At 37.5% G+C, this 13,304-nt stretch overlaps 1 protein-coding gene across 2 annotated transcripts in view; it reads left to right on the forward strand.

Moving 5' to 3' along the window:
• The window catches only part of LOC136247287 (uncharacterized), a 178,425-nt gene that overhangs the window by 1,385 nt on the left and 163,736 nt on the right, over positions 1–13,304 (forward strand). The gene's annotated exons all lie outside the window — the stretch shown is intronic.

Here is a 13,304-nt window from a genome sequence, read left to right on the forward strand (position 1 = left end):
AAAGCTGAACCCGACCGAAACACTAGCGCTAATGTGACGTTTACCTGTTAAGCACAATGATGACTTCTACTGTCTGTACGAAGTTAAGTTTTTGGGTGAATTGGAGGCGAGCTACGGTTGGCCCGGCTGCGGGACGCTGACCTCACTCGCTCCAACACTAGCTCGCCTAGAACTCACCCAAAATCTTACCTTCATCATAGATGATATATCCGGAGGTATATATTATCTATGCCTTCATGCAACTAGTGTGTTTGATACTCGAGTTATCGGTGACACTACCGGAAGGGTATCAAACAGAAATAGCGTCCGGCTGCCGGACGAATATCCACTGCGTTTATTTTTAATGTAAAACGATATTTGTGACCCAGTCTGAGAAAACCGGTCTTATCGCCCATGTCAGCAGATTCGATTTTTTACCTAGGACACAAAGCTACATGAATAAACTATCTGATTCCACAATCAAATCAGCTAGACTGGTTTGCTGGCCGAATTTCCTAAGCCCAGTGACGATCCGTACGTGTGGCGTGAGGCGTTAATGGAGCTCTGGTCAGATTAGGGATGACTGTATGTGGCTGTACAGCTCTGTGGTGTTGAATAAGTACCTCTGCTGTGAATTTCCTTTCATTTTAGTCAATTTTGGTACCTGAATGGCTCAAAACTTGGCCTAATTCATCCCTAAGCCTTCTTTTTCAATTTTTGAACACCATGTTTCCCACCTTCCAGGGCCTTCCCTCCCACCCAATTTGCAGCTCGCCTGATACAGTCAACCTCGGTTTAAAAACTATCTAAAATGGTGGGAAACTTTGTTGTTGACTACTTGCACAGTGGATGCTCTGGAAGGTAATGAATTGGTGTAAAACCTGTGAAAATTTGGTACACATAGCTTCAACCATTGGCGAGCTACAACACGCTAAATACTTTAAACCGGCGTTTCTCGATACTTTTAAATAGGCGATAAACCCAGTTTTCCCAGACTGGGTCACATTTTCAGCTGTAATCTGTGTTCTAGCATTCATTATACGCCTTCCATGGCTTCCAGCTTAACCGGGTGTGGCTTCCCGAGGAATCAACCATAGCGCTTCAGAGGTTATCTGTGTGCATATCAAAAATTAACCTATACATTTCAAGTTTTCGTAAAATCAAGACACACGGCAGTGTGTCGTGCGACCCAAGTAGCCGGCGCGCAACACCCGTGTGTATATTGACAAGAAGAACGAAAACGCAATTTTTGCACATCTGTTGCTCTGTGCTGCTTTGATGAAACAAGACGATTTTTGCTGTGTACACGGCGCCAATTTTAGTACTCCAAATACCAAATCTGAACGAAATCGCTTCAGCGTTCCCGATATATGCGATAATGCGACTTCAAAAATTGGTTTAGTTTCTTCGTTTTTTCATCATCATCTTTTTTCTTTCTCTTTTCGCACACTTACAAAAATTGCTATAAAACGCAAACGCCATATCCAATTGCCTTGAAATTTGGCACACAAAAGGGGTATAAAGGCGCATCTCGGTAACAACGTTAGGGTTTCCAATGTAAAAATTTCACTTCTTCAAAATAACTTGCTAACTGCTGTTACATGTTGGACTAATTCTCACTTGAATACAACTGCAGCGGCAATAAATTCCATTGTCTTCTTGGGGTAGAAATCGATCAAAATATCTGCAAAATCCGACATCACGAACTGTAACTCTCATGCGCCCCGATCCTTAATTTTAATTAAATGTTAATTTTTGTTATGCAAGACTCAAATATGAGTGTGGTACATATCAAGTTAACGTACACTTAATAAGTTAATAAATGAATGTAAGTTAGGAGAATTAATTATAACTGTTTCTTCAGACAGAGTTCCATAGACAAATAGCTGTGGGTAAGAATGACTGATAGTAGGTGTTTCTTTAGCAGGAATAGTCATAGATGACCTCTTGTCCTGGTAAAGCTTCTGTGAAGATAATTTGAAAAAACCAGCTGAAACAATATTTTTGATGATTTTGTAGAACATGATAATGGTGGACTTAGTTCTTCTGTGTTCAAGGGATTCCCATTTTAAGCAGTTGTGCATGTTAGTTACGCTAGAATATCTATTAAAACAAATCTAGCAGCTTTACTTTGTACCATTTCAATCTTGTCTATGTTAGATTGTGTGAATGGTGGCCAAACAACAGAGGCGTACTCCAATACCGGTCTAACATATGTAAAATAAGCTAAACATTTGACATGAAGTGAACATTGACTAAGGTTTCTTTGCAAAAAAGCTAGAATGGAATTTGCTTTACAAGTGATAATGCCAATATGTTTAGACCAAGAAATATTTTGTAACTCCTAAATATTTTGCTGGGGTAACTTCGCGAATGGGGCAGTCCCTGATCTTGTACATAGTTAGTAAGGGTTGATTTTGTTAGTTATAACTAGGTGTTCGCATTTGTTAAGGTTGAGAGACATAAGCCAGGTTTCAGCCCAACTGACTAGTTTATTTAAGTCTTCTTGCAATATTAAAACATTTTCACTAGAAAGGATAGCTCTGTAAATTATTACATCATCAGCATACAAACGAATCTTGGAGGATAAAGAGATAGATAGGTCATTAATGTACGTTATAAACAGGAGAGGACCCTTTATCGAAATACTAGAGTTCAACCTTTGGGGTGAGGTAAAACTGGGACAGGGATGGGGACAGAGACAACAGGGGTAAAACCAGGATGGGGAAAATAAGGGTAAAACCAGGATGGGGAAAATAAGGATAAAACCAGGATGGGGACAGGGATGGGGACGGCCAACCAGAGTAAAACCGGGATGCTAACCAGAGTAAAACCTGGATGGGGACAGCAAGTATCATAGAGGTTATACCCCTAGCTGCCCATCATAAATACTGGCGATGTTTAATTAGAAAGAAGAGCCAATTAATTTTCAAGCTTGACAGCAAAGTTGGCAAGGAATTCCGCTGTAGTATAAACACAATTATCATGATAAGATTTAATTTAAAGTCAATGAAGTTTGTATGCTAGCTATAGCTGTAATTTTAGTTTATACTTAGTGTGTTTGCTTTCCTTGCCATGCCCACAGCTGACCCAAGTTGGGCAGATGTGCATCTGGTCATGTTCACCGAGGATCCATACACATGAATTTTCAAGTAGCTCATATGTGTATTATTTTGCATATTGATTTGTGCACATTGCATTTAAAGCTATACTCGCTGTCCAAGGTTCTGCAATTATATATTTATATATATTATACTTAATTTCATTTGTTCATCATATTCATGATGATGTTTAAATTAAATATGGCTCAGTGGCCAGGGCGGCTGATGTACTTCCAGCATGCAGGAGCTATAATAGTTATACTTAGTGATGTAAGTTTGCCACTAGCTAGCTATACTGATAAGACAATGATGACATGATAAACACTGAAAATATAGGATTATATAGTTATACAAGACACCAAAATCATGAATTAAAAATGTAGCTCAGTACCTACAGTATAATAAAACAAATGCTAAGAAAACTCATAGATGTAGCTGTCTCTATCAAGACATTGTGGCATGGGAGTCCCTACTATTATGATGGTATGAAGTCAATAAAACAACAGTGATTTGTCAAAATTCCTCTAACAGAGCCACAAAGTTGAAAATTTCAACTGATTGATATGCTAATTACCTTTTGTAGAGAATAACTCCATGTTTTGCTAGGAAGGGGTTGGTTAATATTAGTAGTAGTGAACACAGAGTAAACGTAATTATTAAAGAATGACGCTTTTTGTTTATCATTGGTTGTGCTGTTATCCTTATAATACACAGTGTGTGGGATAGAATCAGATTTAGTCAAGCTTCTGATGTAGCTAAATATCTTGGGTTGATTGGTAGTAGAGAATTCATTAATTATCTTAGATTCATAATGCAGATCGAGCAGCTGAGGCTTCTTCTGCAGCTTCAAACTCAGCAACCTGCAATTGATATTTGATATGAGGTGTTGGAGATTTTGAGTACCACTTTCTAAGTGAACAAAGACATTTGATTTTATGCTTTAAGCTTAGGGTAGACCATTTAGGAAAATCACTGAGTTTTATCTTGATTTGTGGAACAAACTGGTGAATTGCATCAAGTACAATTTCTTTAATTAAAGTCCATACAAATTCTACATCAGACGAATTAAAACAGGGAGAAAAGTCAACATGTGAAAGGTATTCATTTATTGAATCAAAGTCTGCCTTAGAGTAATCATATAAATTAATAGAATCACTTACTGTTGTAGCATTGCAATTATGAAGCAAATGTCTTAAGTTTCTCTCCAAGGTGTCCAGGATATTAGCCAAATTGAAACACTCTAATAGAACAGTCACCTATATACAACTGGAGAAGTCAGAAAATCTGAGGGCCACAACCAGGCATATTCACTTCAATAAGACTATTAATATGTGAATTTTGTTGATTACAATGCTTAAATACTGATAACATGTGATAATACATTGGCTGATCATTATATTAGAGTAATTGACTGCTGTATTAGAGTATTTCGAACTGGCTAATATCCTGGACATTTTGAAGAGAAGCTTTTGACATTTTAAAGACAGGGGATAGTCAAAAACCTATTAAGTGGATTTGGATTGTGTATATGCATGGTGGGTGCAGTAGCTAGGCTGCTACTGTCAGAGAAGCCTATATGTAATGTAGCTATTTGGGAAAAAAATCAAGGTGTGGTCATCGTACATGTATCTATTTACTATTGAACGGTAGCTGATTCCCTCAGTGTTCATAAAAATAGCTTTGAATTCAATATAGGTAACTATTTGTGACCGGGCCTGCGAAAACAGGGCATGTGGGCACAAACTACACCTTGCCACACTACAGGTCATATCTCAGTACTAGAGCAGAATATTGTCATTATGTAACTTGCATCATAAAGCCAATTAAATGCTTAACAAAAGCCGAACATTGCATTGTTATAGCATAATGGAATAAAAAGTTGTGAGTGATGGAAGTTTGAAAAAGTAGGCAAAAATCATGTGCCCACATGCCCTATTTTCGCAGGCCCAGTCACATTTGATTTAATTTTAATTTTTGTTATGTAAGATTCAAATATGAGTGTAGTGCATATCAAGTTAACGTATACTTAATAAGTTAACAAAATGAATGTAAGTTAGGAGATTTAACTGTTTCTTCAGACAGTGAGTTCCTTAGTTGAACAGCTGTGGGTAAGAAGGAGTGATAGTAGGTGTTTCTTTTAGCAGGAATAATCATAAATCTCATTTGATGACCTCTTGTGTTGGTAAAGCTTCTATGAAGATAATTGGAAAAGTCAGCTGAAACAATATTGTTGATGATTTTGTAGAACTTGATAATGGTAGACTTAGTTCTTCTGTGTTCAAGGGATTCCCATTTTAAGCAGTTGAGCATGTTAGTTACGCTACAATATCTATAATAACCATTAAAAACAAATTTAGCAGCCTTATGTTGTATCTTTTCAATCTTGTCTGTGCTAGATTGTGTGAATGGTGACCAAACAACAGAGGCGTACTCCAACACCGGTCTAACATATGTAAAATAAGCTAAACATTTGACATGAAGTGAACATTGACTAAGGTTTCTTTGCAAAAAAGCTAGAATGGAATTTGCTTTACAAGTGATAATGCCAATATGTTTAGACCAAGAAATATTTTGGCTTATTGTAACTCCTAAATATTTTGCCGGGGTAACTTCGTGAATGGGGCAGTCCCTGATCTTGTACATAGTTGGTAAGGGTTGATTTTGTTAGTTATAACTAGGTGTTCACATTTGTTAAGGTTGAGAGACATAAGCCAGGTTTCAGCCCAACTGACTAGTTTATTTAAGTCTTCTTGCAATATTGAAGCATCTTCAATTGAAAGGATAGCTCTGTAAATTATTACATCATTAGCATACAAGTGAATCCTGGAGGATATAGAGATAGGTAGGTCATTAATGTATATTATGAGCAGGAGAGGACACAGGACAAAGCCTTGAGGAACACCGGATAGCACACTGCAAGATGAGCTGTACACATTTCCAAGAATGACTTGCTGTTTCCTGTGAAGCAGAAGATCGTTAATCCAACTTAATATTTGGCCATTGATACCATAGTGGGATAATTTGGATAGTCAACGTTTATGAGATACTGTACCAGATGCTTTTGAGAAATCTAGCAAGAGGAGATCTGTTTGAATATTAGCATTAAGATTAGATGTAAGATCATTTACAGCCTCTAAAAGTTGAGTTTCACAGGAACAGTGCTTTTGGAAGCCATGCTGTTCCTTGCAAATAATATTAAAAGTGTTTAGATGATTAGTTATCGATGAAGACAATATAACTATGTTCAAATATTTTGCAACAAATGCATGTCAATGAAATGGGACGGTAGTTGGAGGGATCTGTATAGGAGCCCTTCTTAAAAATAGGTGCAATAAAAGCACTTTTCCAATTAAGTGGAAGTTTAGCTTGGGTGAGGGAAGCATTAAATATCAATGCAAGGGTTGGTGCAATGTTAACAGAGGTCTCTTTTAGAAATCTAGCTGAAATGGCATCAGGACCAGAAGCTTTATGAGGATTCTGTTCCTGTAAGGGATAAGAAATACCATCACAGTCAATTTGGATAGGAGATATTCCTGGGTAGGAGGGGCCATCAAGAGAAGGAACTGAAGGGAGTTGTCAATGGTGAATACAGACGAAAATTGTTCATCTAAGATGTTGACTTTGGCTAGATTATCTGTAAATAATTTGTTACGTTTTTCAAGAGATGGGACGCCACTTTGCTCGTTTCTTTTGGACTTAATGTATGACCAGAAATTCTTAGAGCCACAGCCACTGTTCGTGTCAAAAAGTCTAGAAACATAATAATTTATTATGTGTTGTGTGCATTACGACATTCCTTCTGTGTATATCTTTTAAAGGTTTTATATGTGATTTAAGAGAAGATGATGTAGCTTTATTATATAGTCGATGCTTTCTGTTAGAAAGATGCTTAATATGTTAGAAAGATGCTTAATATGTGCATTTATCCAAGGTCTCTTAGTAGAAGATTTATAAAACCTGTGTGGGACAAGATCAAGACATTCTTGACAAAAAGACTTAAAGCTTTCCCAGAGATCTTGGATAGGAGTCATTGGCGGATCCAGGATGGGGAATTTGGAGCAAATGTCCCCCCACCCTTCACCTTAATTGCGGAGGAGCCAGCCGTACTTCTGATTAAAATAGGTACTAAACTTTGTGATCAGTTTATCAACTAATGAAAATATACATATTTTACTACAAATTTACCTGAAACCAAAGCGAATGAAAGTCAAACTAACTGTAAAATTGTCATCCAGCACCTTCGTACGTACTAAGTGCCTCTAAAAATAATTACGTGTTGCTGTTGTTCAAGACATTCAGACCCTTTAAAACAGCTTTTAAGACTTCACAACCATCTGAAAAGGCAAAAATGGCAAAAATCAACAGTGAGACACTACTAAGAGGTGATTATTTGCTGCTTCAATCATGCAGCGCTGAACTGGAGAATCTGACTCTCCCCAACCACCTACAACTTAGCTACTCTGTTTGTACCCCTACCCTTGCCAGCTCCTGGATCTGCCCCTGGGAGCGCTGATAGAATAATGTTCTTGTATAAATCAACTACTTTGTCATTTATGAGTTGCATATTTGCACGAGCTTCACATGTGGCCGAATTTAAGATTGCACGACAGGGGAGACTTTGGAGCTTTGTAATTCACAGCCAATAAGGACTAAGCCAAATATCTCAATTCAATTATTAGCTTTATAGTGCAATGTTACAGGTGTACATGGTTGTACAACAATAAGAGTGAGTTTGTATACAATTGCACTAAAGGTAATCTGGTAAGTACCAGATCCCATAACTTAAATTAAGTACTTATCATTACTTATATAATTACAATTAGCTGCTAAATGTATCAAAGTTAGGTGGCTTGGGATGTTTGGAGCAGATGCTACAAGGACATGTAAAATGGAAACTATGCTGGTTGTCTGGATCGAAGTTTCTTATAAAATGCTGCCATAGGATTTTAGTTAGTTGAAATTTAATGGTAACAAAGGGTTGAGTTAGGTAAATTACTGGTAAGCTGTTGAAGGTTCGAGGAAGTCTGTTGAAGTAGAAGTTTCTTTGTTGATTAGATGATGTAAAAACATGTTCAAGTTTGTTACTGGAAGAAGACCTAGTAGAAAGATGACAGAATTTGATGAAGGTCTGGATGTTGAAATGATCAGATGGATTTTGAATTGATTTTATGAAAAACAGAATGTCACACTAGTCATAAATATACATTAATGGTAGTAGGTTGAGCTTGATAAGGCGAGTTTTATAATCAGAAACATAATCGTTGAGGATGTATTTGGTAGCTCGGCGCTGTATTCTTTCAAGAGCAGAGATATCTTGGATAAGGTAGGGATGCCACAATGGGGAACAATACAGGAGCTGAGACCTTACTAGTGCTATGTACAGAGTTCTTTTAGTTGTAGTGTTGATAGAATGGCTATCTGCATATATTTGGAGAGTATAAGAGATACTCTTTCATATATCAAGCAAAGAAAGACTTGATCAACTTCAAGCATTACGAGCAGTGCCACTCTACCGATAATATTTTTGTCCGAGAATTGAGAGCATTCGGACAGGTCACTTTTGCAGCTCCTGCAACCAAACGAAGAAAGCTGCAGGTCTGAAATTTTTTGCATGCAAGAGTTTATGGCCTAGATCTCTCCAAAGGCATAGCAAGAGCAGAAATTTCCTTGCGGGTTTAAAGAAAAATCGCATCCGAAACGATGATGGTCGAACATTGGTGGCTTATAATTATCTCTAATACGCAACTATTTCACCCATTGTATTCAATGCTGTACTGTGGATTTTCTGTCCGTTTGAACATTGTATACTGCGCAATTGAAGCACGTACTGCATAAATCAATGGAATAAAATGAAATACGCAATACTCAGTACAGGGGCGGATCCAGGGCCTGGCAAGGGAGGGGTACAAACAGGCAAGTTGTAGGTGGTTAGGAAGAGCCAGATCCTCTTGTTAGGGGTATCACTCTTTTCACCCTATTTCATATCCCTATAGAACTTAGACAAAAGAACAGTGAACCAAAAAGGCAAAAAAAGCACAATTCTGAAGGGGGATCGAACCCGGAATCCCAGTGTGATAGTCCAGTGTGCTACCGATTATGCTACCACTGCTAGCTCCCTAGATTCTTTTCTTTTGTATCTTATAAATGTGATTAACGAAATAAGCTGTATATAGTAAGAAGAACCTAACCCTAAAGGTGAAGAAGAAACCAAAGCTGAACTCTAACCCTAACCCTAACGCTAATACTACTAGACGCTTCCCCTAAAGTCGACTACTCATGGCAACTACTTGACGCTTTCCCTAAAGTCGACTACTCGCGGCAACTACTGGACGCATCCCCTAAAGTCGACTACTCGCGGCAACTACTAGACGCGTGCCCTAAAGTCGAAGAGAGAGAGAGAGCAACAACTACAGTAAGAAGTCTGGATGCTTTTGAGCTTAATATTACGTAAGGGTCATTCCATGTCAAATCAACAAGGAATTTAGGATCACCTCTCGGATTTTGACGAAACTTGGTGTGTTTGTAGTACCTGTGGTGCTTATCACTCATGCAAAGTTTTAGCTCCATACACTCCATAGTTTCTGATTTATGACCACAAATATTTTGAATATTTCATGAAAATTTGGTCCATCTCTAGTTATAAAATTGAATGCAACTTTAATCTGTGTAAATATTTTTAAACACAATTTTCACTGATGGAAGACTGTTGATTGACGTTTCCAATGATCCCTAAATTATGGGATATCTACTTAATTATGGTTCAAAAGTACTTCATTGAAAACTTTAATCCTTTGTATTTTGAAAAATGCTGCTTGAAATTTTTCAAATTCTTTTGTGAATAATGATTGGGTCATAGTCTATGGTTGATAAAATGTTTGTGGTGGGACCACAATGGGCTCAAGAGATATAACGAATTATGTTGTGGTATGCAGTGGAATTTGCAGGCTATTATTGCTGTATTGGAGTGTACACCTCCAATAACCACTCACAACAAGGCTATGCCAAGTTTGTCTTACAGAGTGAAGGTGTCTAGGTACATTGGAACCTGTATTAGTGACCACCTGTATTGAAAGGCCACCTATATACTTTAGTTAAATTATACTTCTTTAATGTATAGCACAAAAGCATCAACCCTTTCTAGCAAATCCAAAAATGGTCCTTATTAGACAGGTTGACTATAAATTATAGATATGACCACCATGTGTCCCTAAACATCATGTAAATGTTGTACCATCTCTTCACAAGTACCTTCTTTATTAAGTTGAATCCCACTGTAGTGGATTTAGCCATATTTAAGTTCCGTATGTGGCTGCATAGATACATACAACAGGACTCCTCAGAAGGGATACCTTGATAACCAGGACACCTGTTTATACATTGTACTCCCACTCTAGCGGTGCACATACATTTGGACCAAGATATTTCTGTGGCTTCTGTAATATGAGCACTTTATTATGGTCCTAAGAATGGAGGGGTTTTACCATATACGTACATGCATTGATTGTACCTCAATGTGTGAAATTAATTACTACATTACATTCACAACCACTTTGAAGATCAAATCATAAATTCATACACATACTCACATAGGAAGTAAATATGTTGACCACATATTTACCATTTACCTGTACTGATCTTCAAAAACGTGAACACAAAATACTTTGATAAACCATTAATTTTAGTAATTACAGTACTATAAATCACACATTGAGGTGCAAGCAAGTGTTAATAATATAAAAACTCTTGGTACAAGTAATGCATCTACTATATACGGTGTAACTCTTCTATTCCCTGGACCATTGATAAAGTGCTCATTTTTGAGAAACCACAGACTTGTCTTGGATCCAAAATGTACGTACAATTATAAAGTGAGATCATGAGGTTATCAAGGTACCCAGATACCCTTTTTGAGGAGGTCTGTTGTACCTATGTAGCCATGTACGTAATTTGAATAGTGCAGAGTGGGGATATGTATGTAAGTGCACTACGGCAAGATTTTACTTAATAAATAAGGTATAACTGAAGAGATGGTACAACATTAATGTGTTTATGGATGCATGATGATCTCATTTATAGTCAACCTGTCTAATAAGGACCATTTTTGGATTTGCTAGAAAAATTGATGCTTTGGTGCTATACATTAAGATCCAATTAAAGTATAAATTAGCTGCAGCTTATAGATGGTCTTTCAATACAGGTGGTCATTAATACAGGTTTCAATGTACCTAGACACCTTCACTCTGTAAGACAAACTTGGCATGGCCTTGTTGTGAGTGGTTATTGGAGGTGTACACTCCAATACAGCAATAATAGCCTGAAAATTCCACTGCATACCACAACATAATTCATTATACCTCTTGAGCCCATTGTGGTCCCACCACAAAAATTTTATCAAACATAGACTATGATCCAATCATTATTCACAAAAGAATTTGAAAAATTTCAAGCAGCATTTTTCAAAATACAAAGGATTAAAGTTTTCAATGAAGTACTTTTGAACCATAATTAAGTAGATATCCCATAATTTAGGTATCACTGGAAAGGTCAATCAACAGTCCTCCATCAGTGAGAACTATGTTTAATAATATTTACACAGTACAAAGTTGCAGTTGATTTTGTAACCAGAGATGGACCAAATTTTCATGGAATATTCAAAATATTTGTGGTCATAAATCAGAAACTATGGAATGTATGGAGCTAAAAATTTGCATGAGTGATAAGCACCACAGGTACTACAAACACACCAAATTTCGTCAAAATCCGAGAGGTGACCCTAAATTCCTTGTTGATTTGACATGGAATGACCCGTAAGGGTTATGAAAGGTGGTGAAAAGAGTAAAACCCCTCTTGTTAGTTGGCGCATTTTTGAAGCAGTAAATAATACTTCTCTTAGTAGTATCGCACAGGGGTGGATCCAGACTTATGGAAAGGGGGGAGGGGGGGGGGGGGTCAAAAGTGAACTGAGGCACTACATTGTCTCTGGTTTGATAAGGTGAGATCAAAAAAAAGTCACAGCCAGCTGACAATAGCTGCCCACCTACCAACCACACATTTATAGCTGCTTAAGTACATAAAAATTCTTAAATAGCTCACTACATACTGTTCTAGTACTGTCACTGCTTTATTAGAGTGACTGCTCTATTAGAGTATCTCAATCTTGGTATACTAAAAATTTTTGAAGGGGGGTCAATAGCCCCCTTTGACCCTCCTGTATCCGCACCTGGTATCGCACTTTTGATTTTTACCATTTTGGCCTTTCAGATGATTATGAAATCTTTAAAGCTGTTTAAAAGGCTCTGAATGTCTTAAACAACAGCAACACGATAATTATTTTAGAGGCGCCTAGTTCGCACGAAGGTATTGGGTGATAATTTCATAGCTAGTTTGACTTTGGTTCGCTTTAGTTTCTGGTGAATTCGTAATAAATGCTAGTAAATGTGTATATTTCCTGAATTTTAAAGCTGATCTTGGCTTGGCATATTAGTGTTTTAATCAGGAGTATGGCTCCTCCATAAGATGAGGGGGCATTTACTCCATATGCCTCCGCCATTGCAGTACACGATACGCAGTACGCCATGTTCAAATGGACAGAAATCCACAGTATAATGTAAATTTAGGCTTGCGTGATTGATTGATTGATTTGATTGATTGATTGATTTGATTGATTGATTTGATTGATTTGATTTGATTGATTGATTTGATTGATTGATGGATTGATTGATTATAACTTTACAGTACTGCATACAAGTACAGAATAAGGGATGTACAATTAATAAAATCTGTAGGGTACAGTACTGATGGTCCGCTGATGTTATAGCTTTGAGACATCGGCAGCTGGTTTGTAAGCAATCGGAATTCACACCACAGTTGCCAGCTAGTTTATGTCGTATTGTTTCTTTATCTAGTGAGAAAGGTGCCTCATCATGGTTATCAGTGCTTCCTATTGAAGAACATGGTTTTGCACTCCATAAAGGTGTATTTAGGGATGCACTGTGTTTACGATATGGTTGGTTGCCCAATGGTCTACCTGCTAAGTGTGTCTGTGGTCATGGCTTTACTGTTGATCATGCAATGAATTGTGCTACAGGTGGTTTCCCTACTCTACGTCATGATGAACTTAGGGACTTCACTGCTGCTGCTCTGTCTGAAGTATGCCATAATGTGGCCATTGAACCAGTGCTGCAACCCCTGTCTGGTGAGTCCTTTCGCTATGCCACAGCTAAT

The sequence above is a fragment of the Dysidea avara genome, chromosome 2 (assembly GCF_963678975.1).
Source record: "Dysidea avara chromosome 2, odDysAvar1.4, whole genome shotgun sequence".
NCBI lineage: Eukaryota > Metazoa > Porifera > Demospongiae > Dictyoceratida > Dysideidae > Dysidea > Dysidea avara.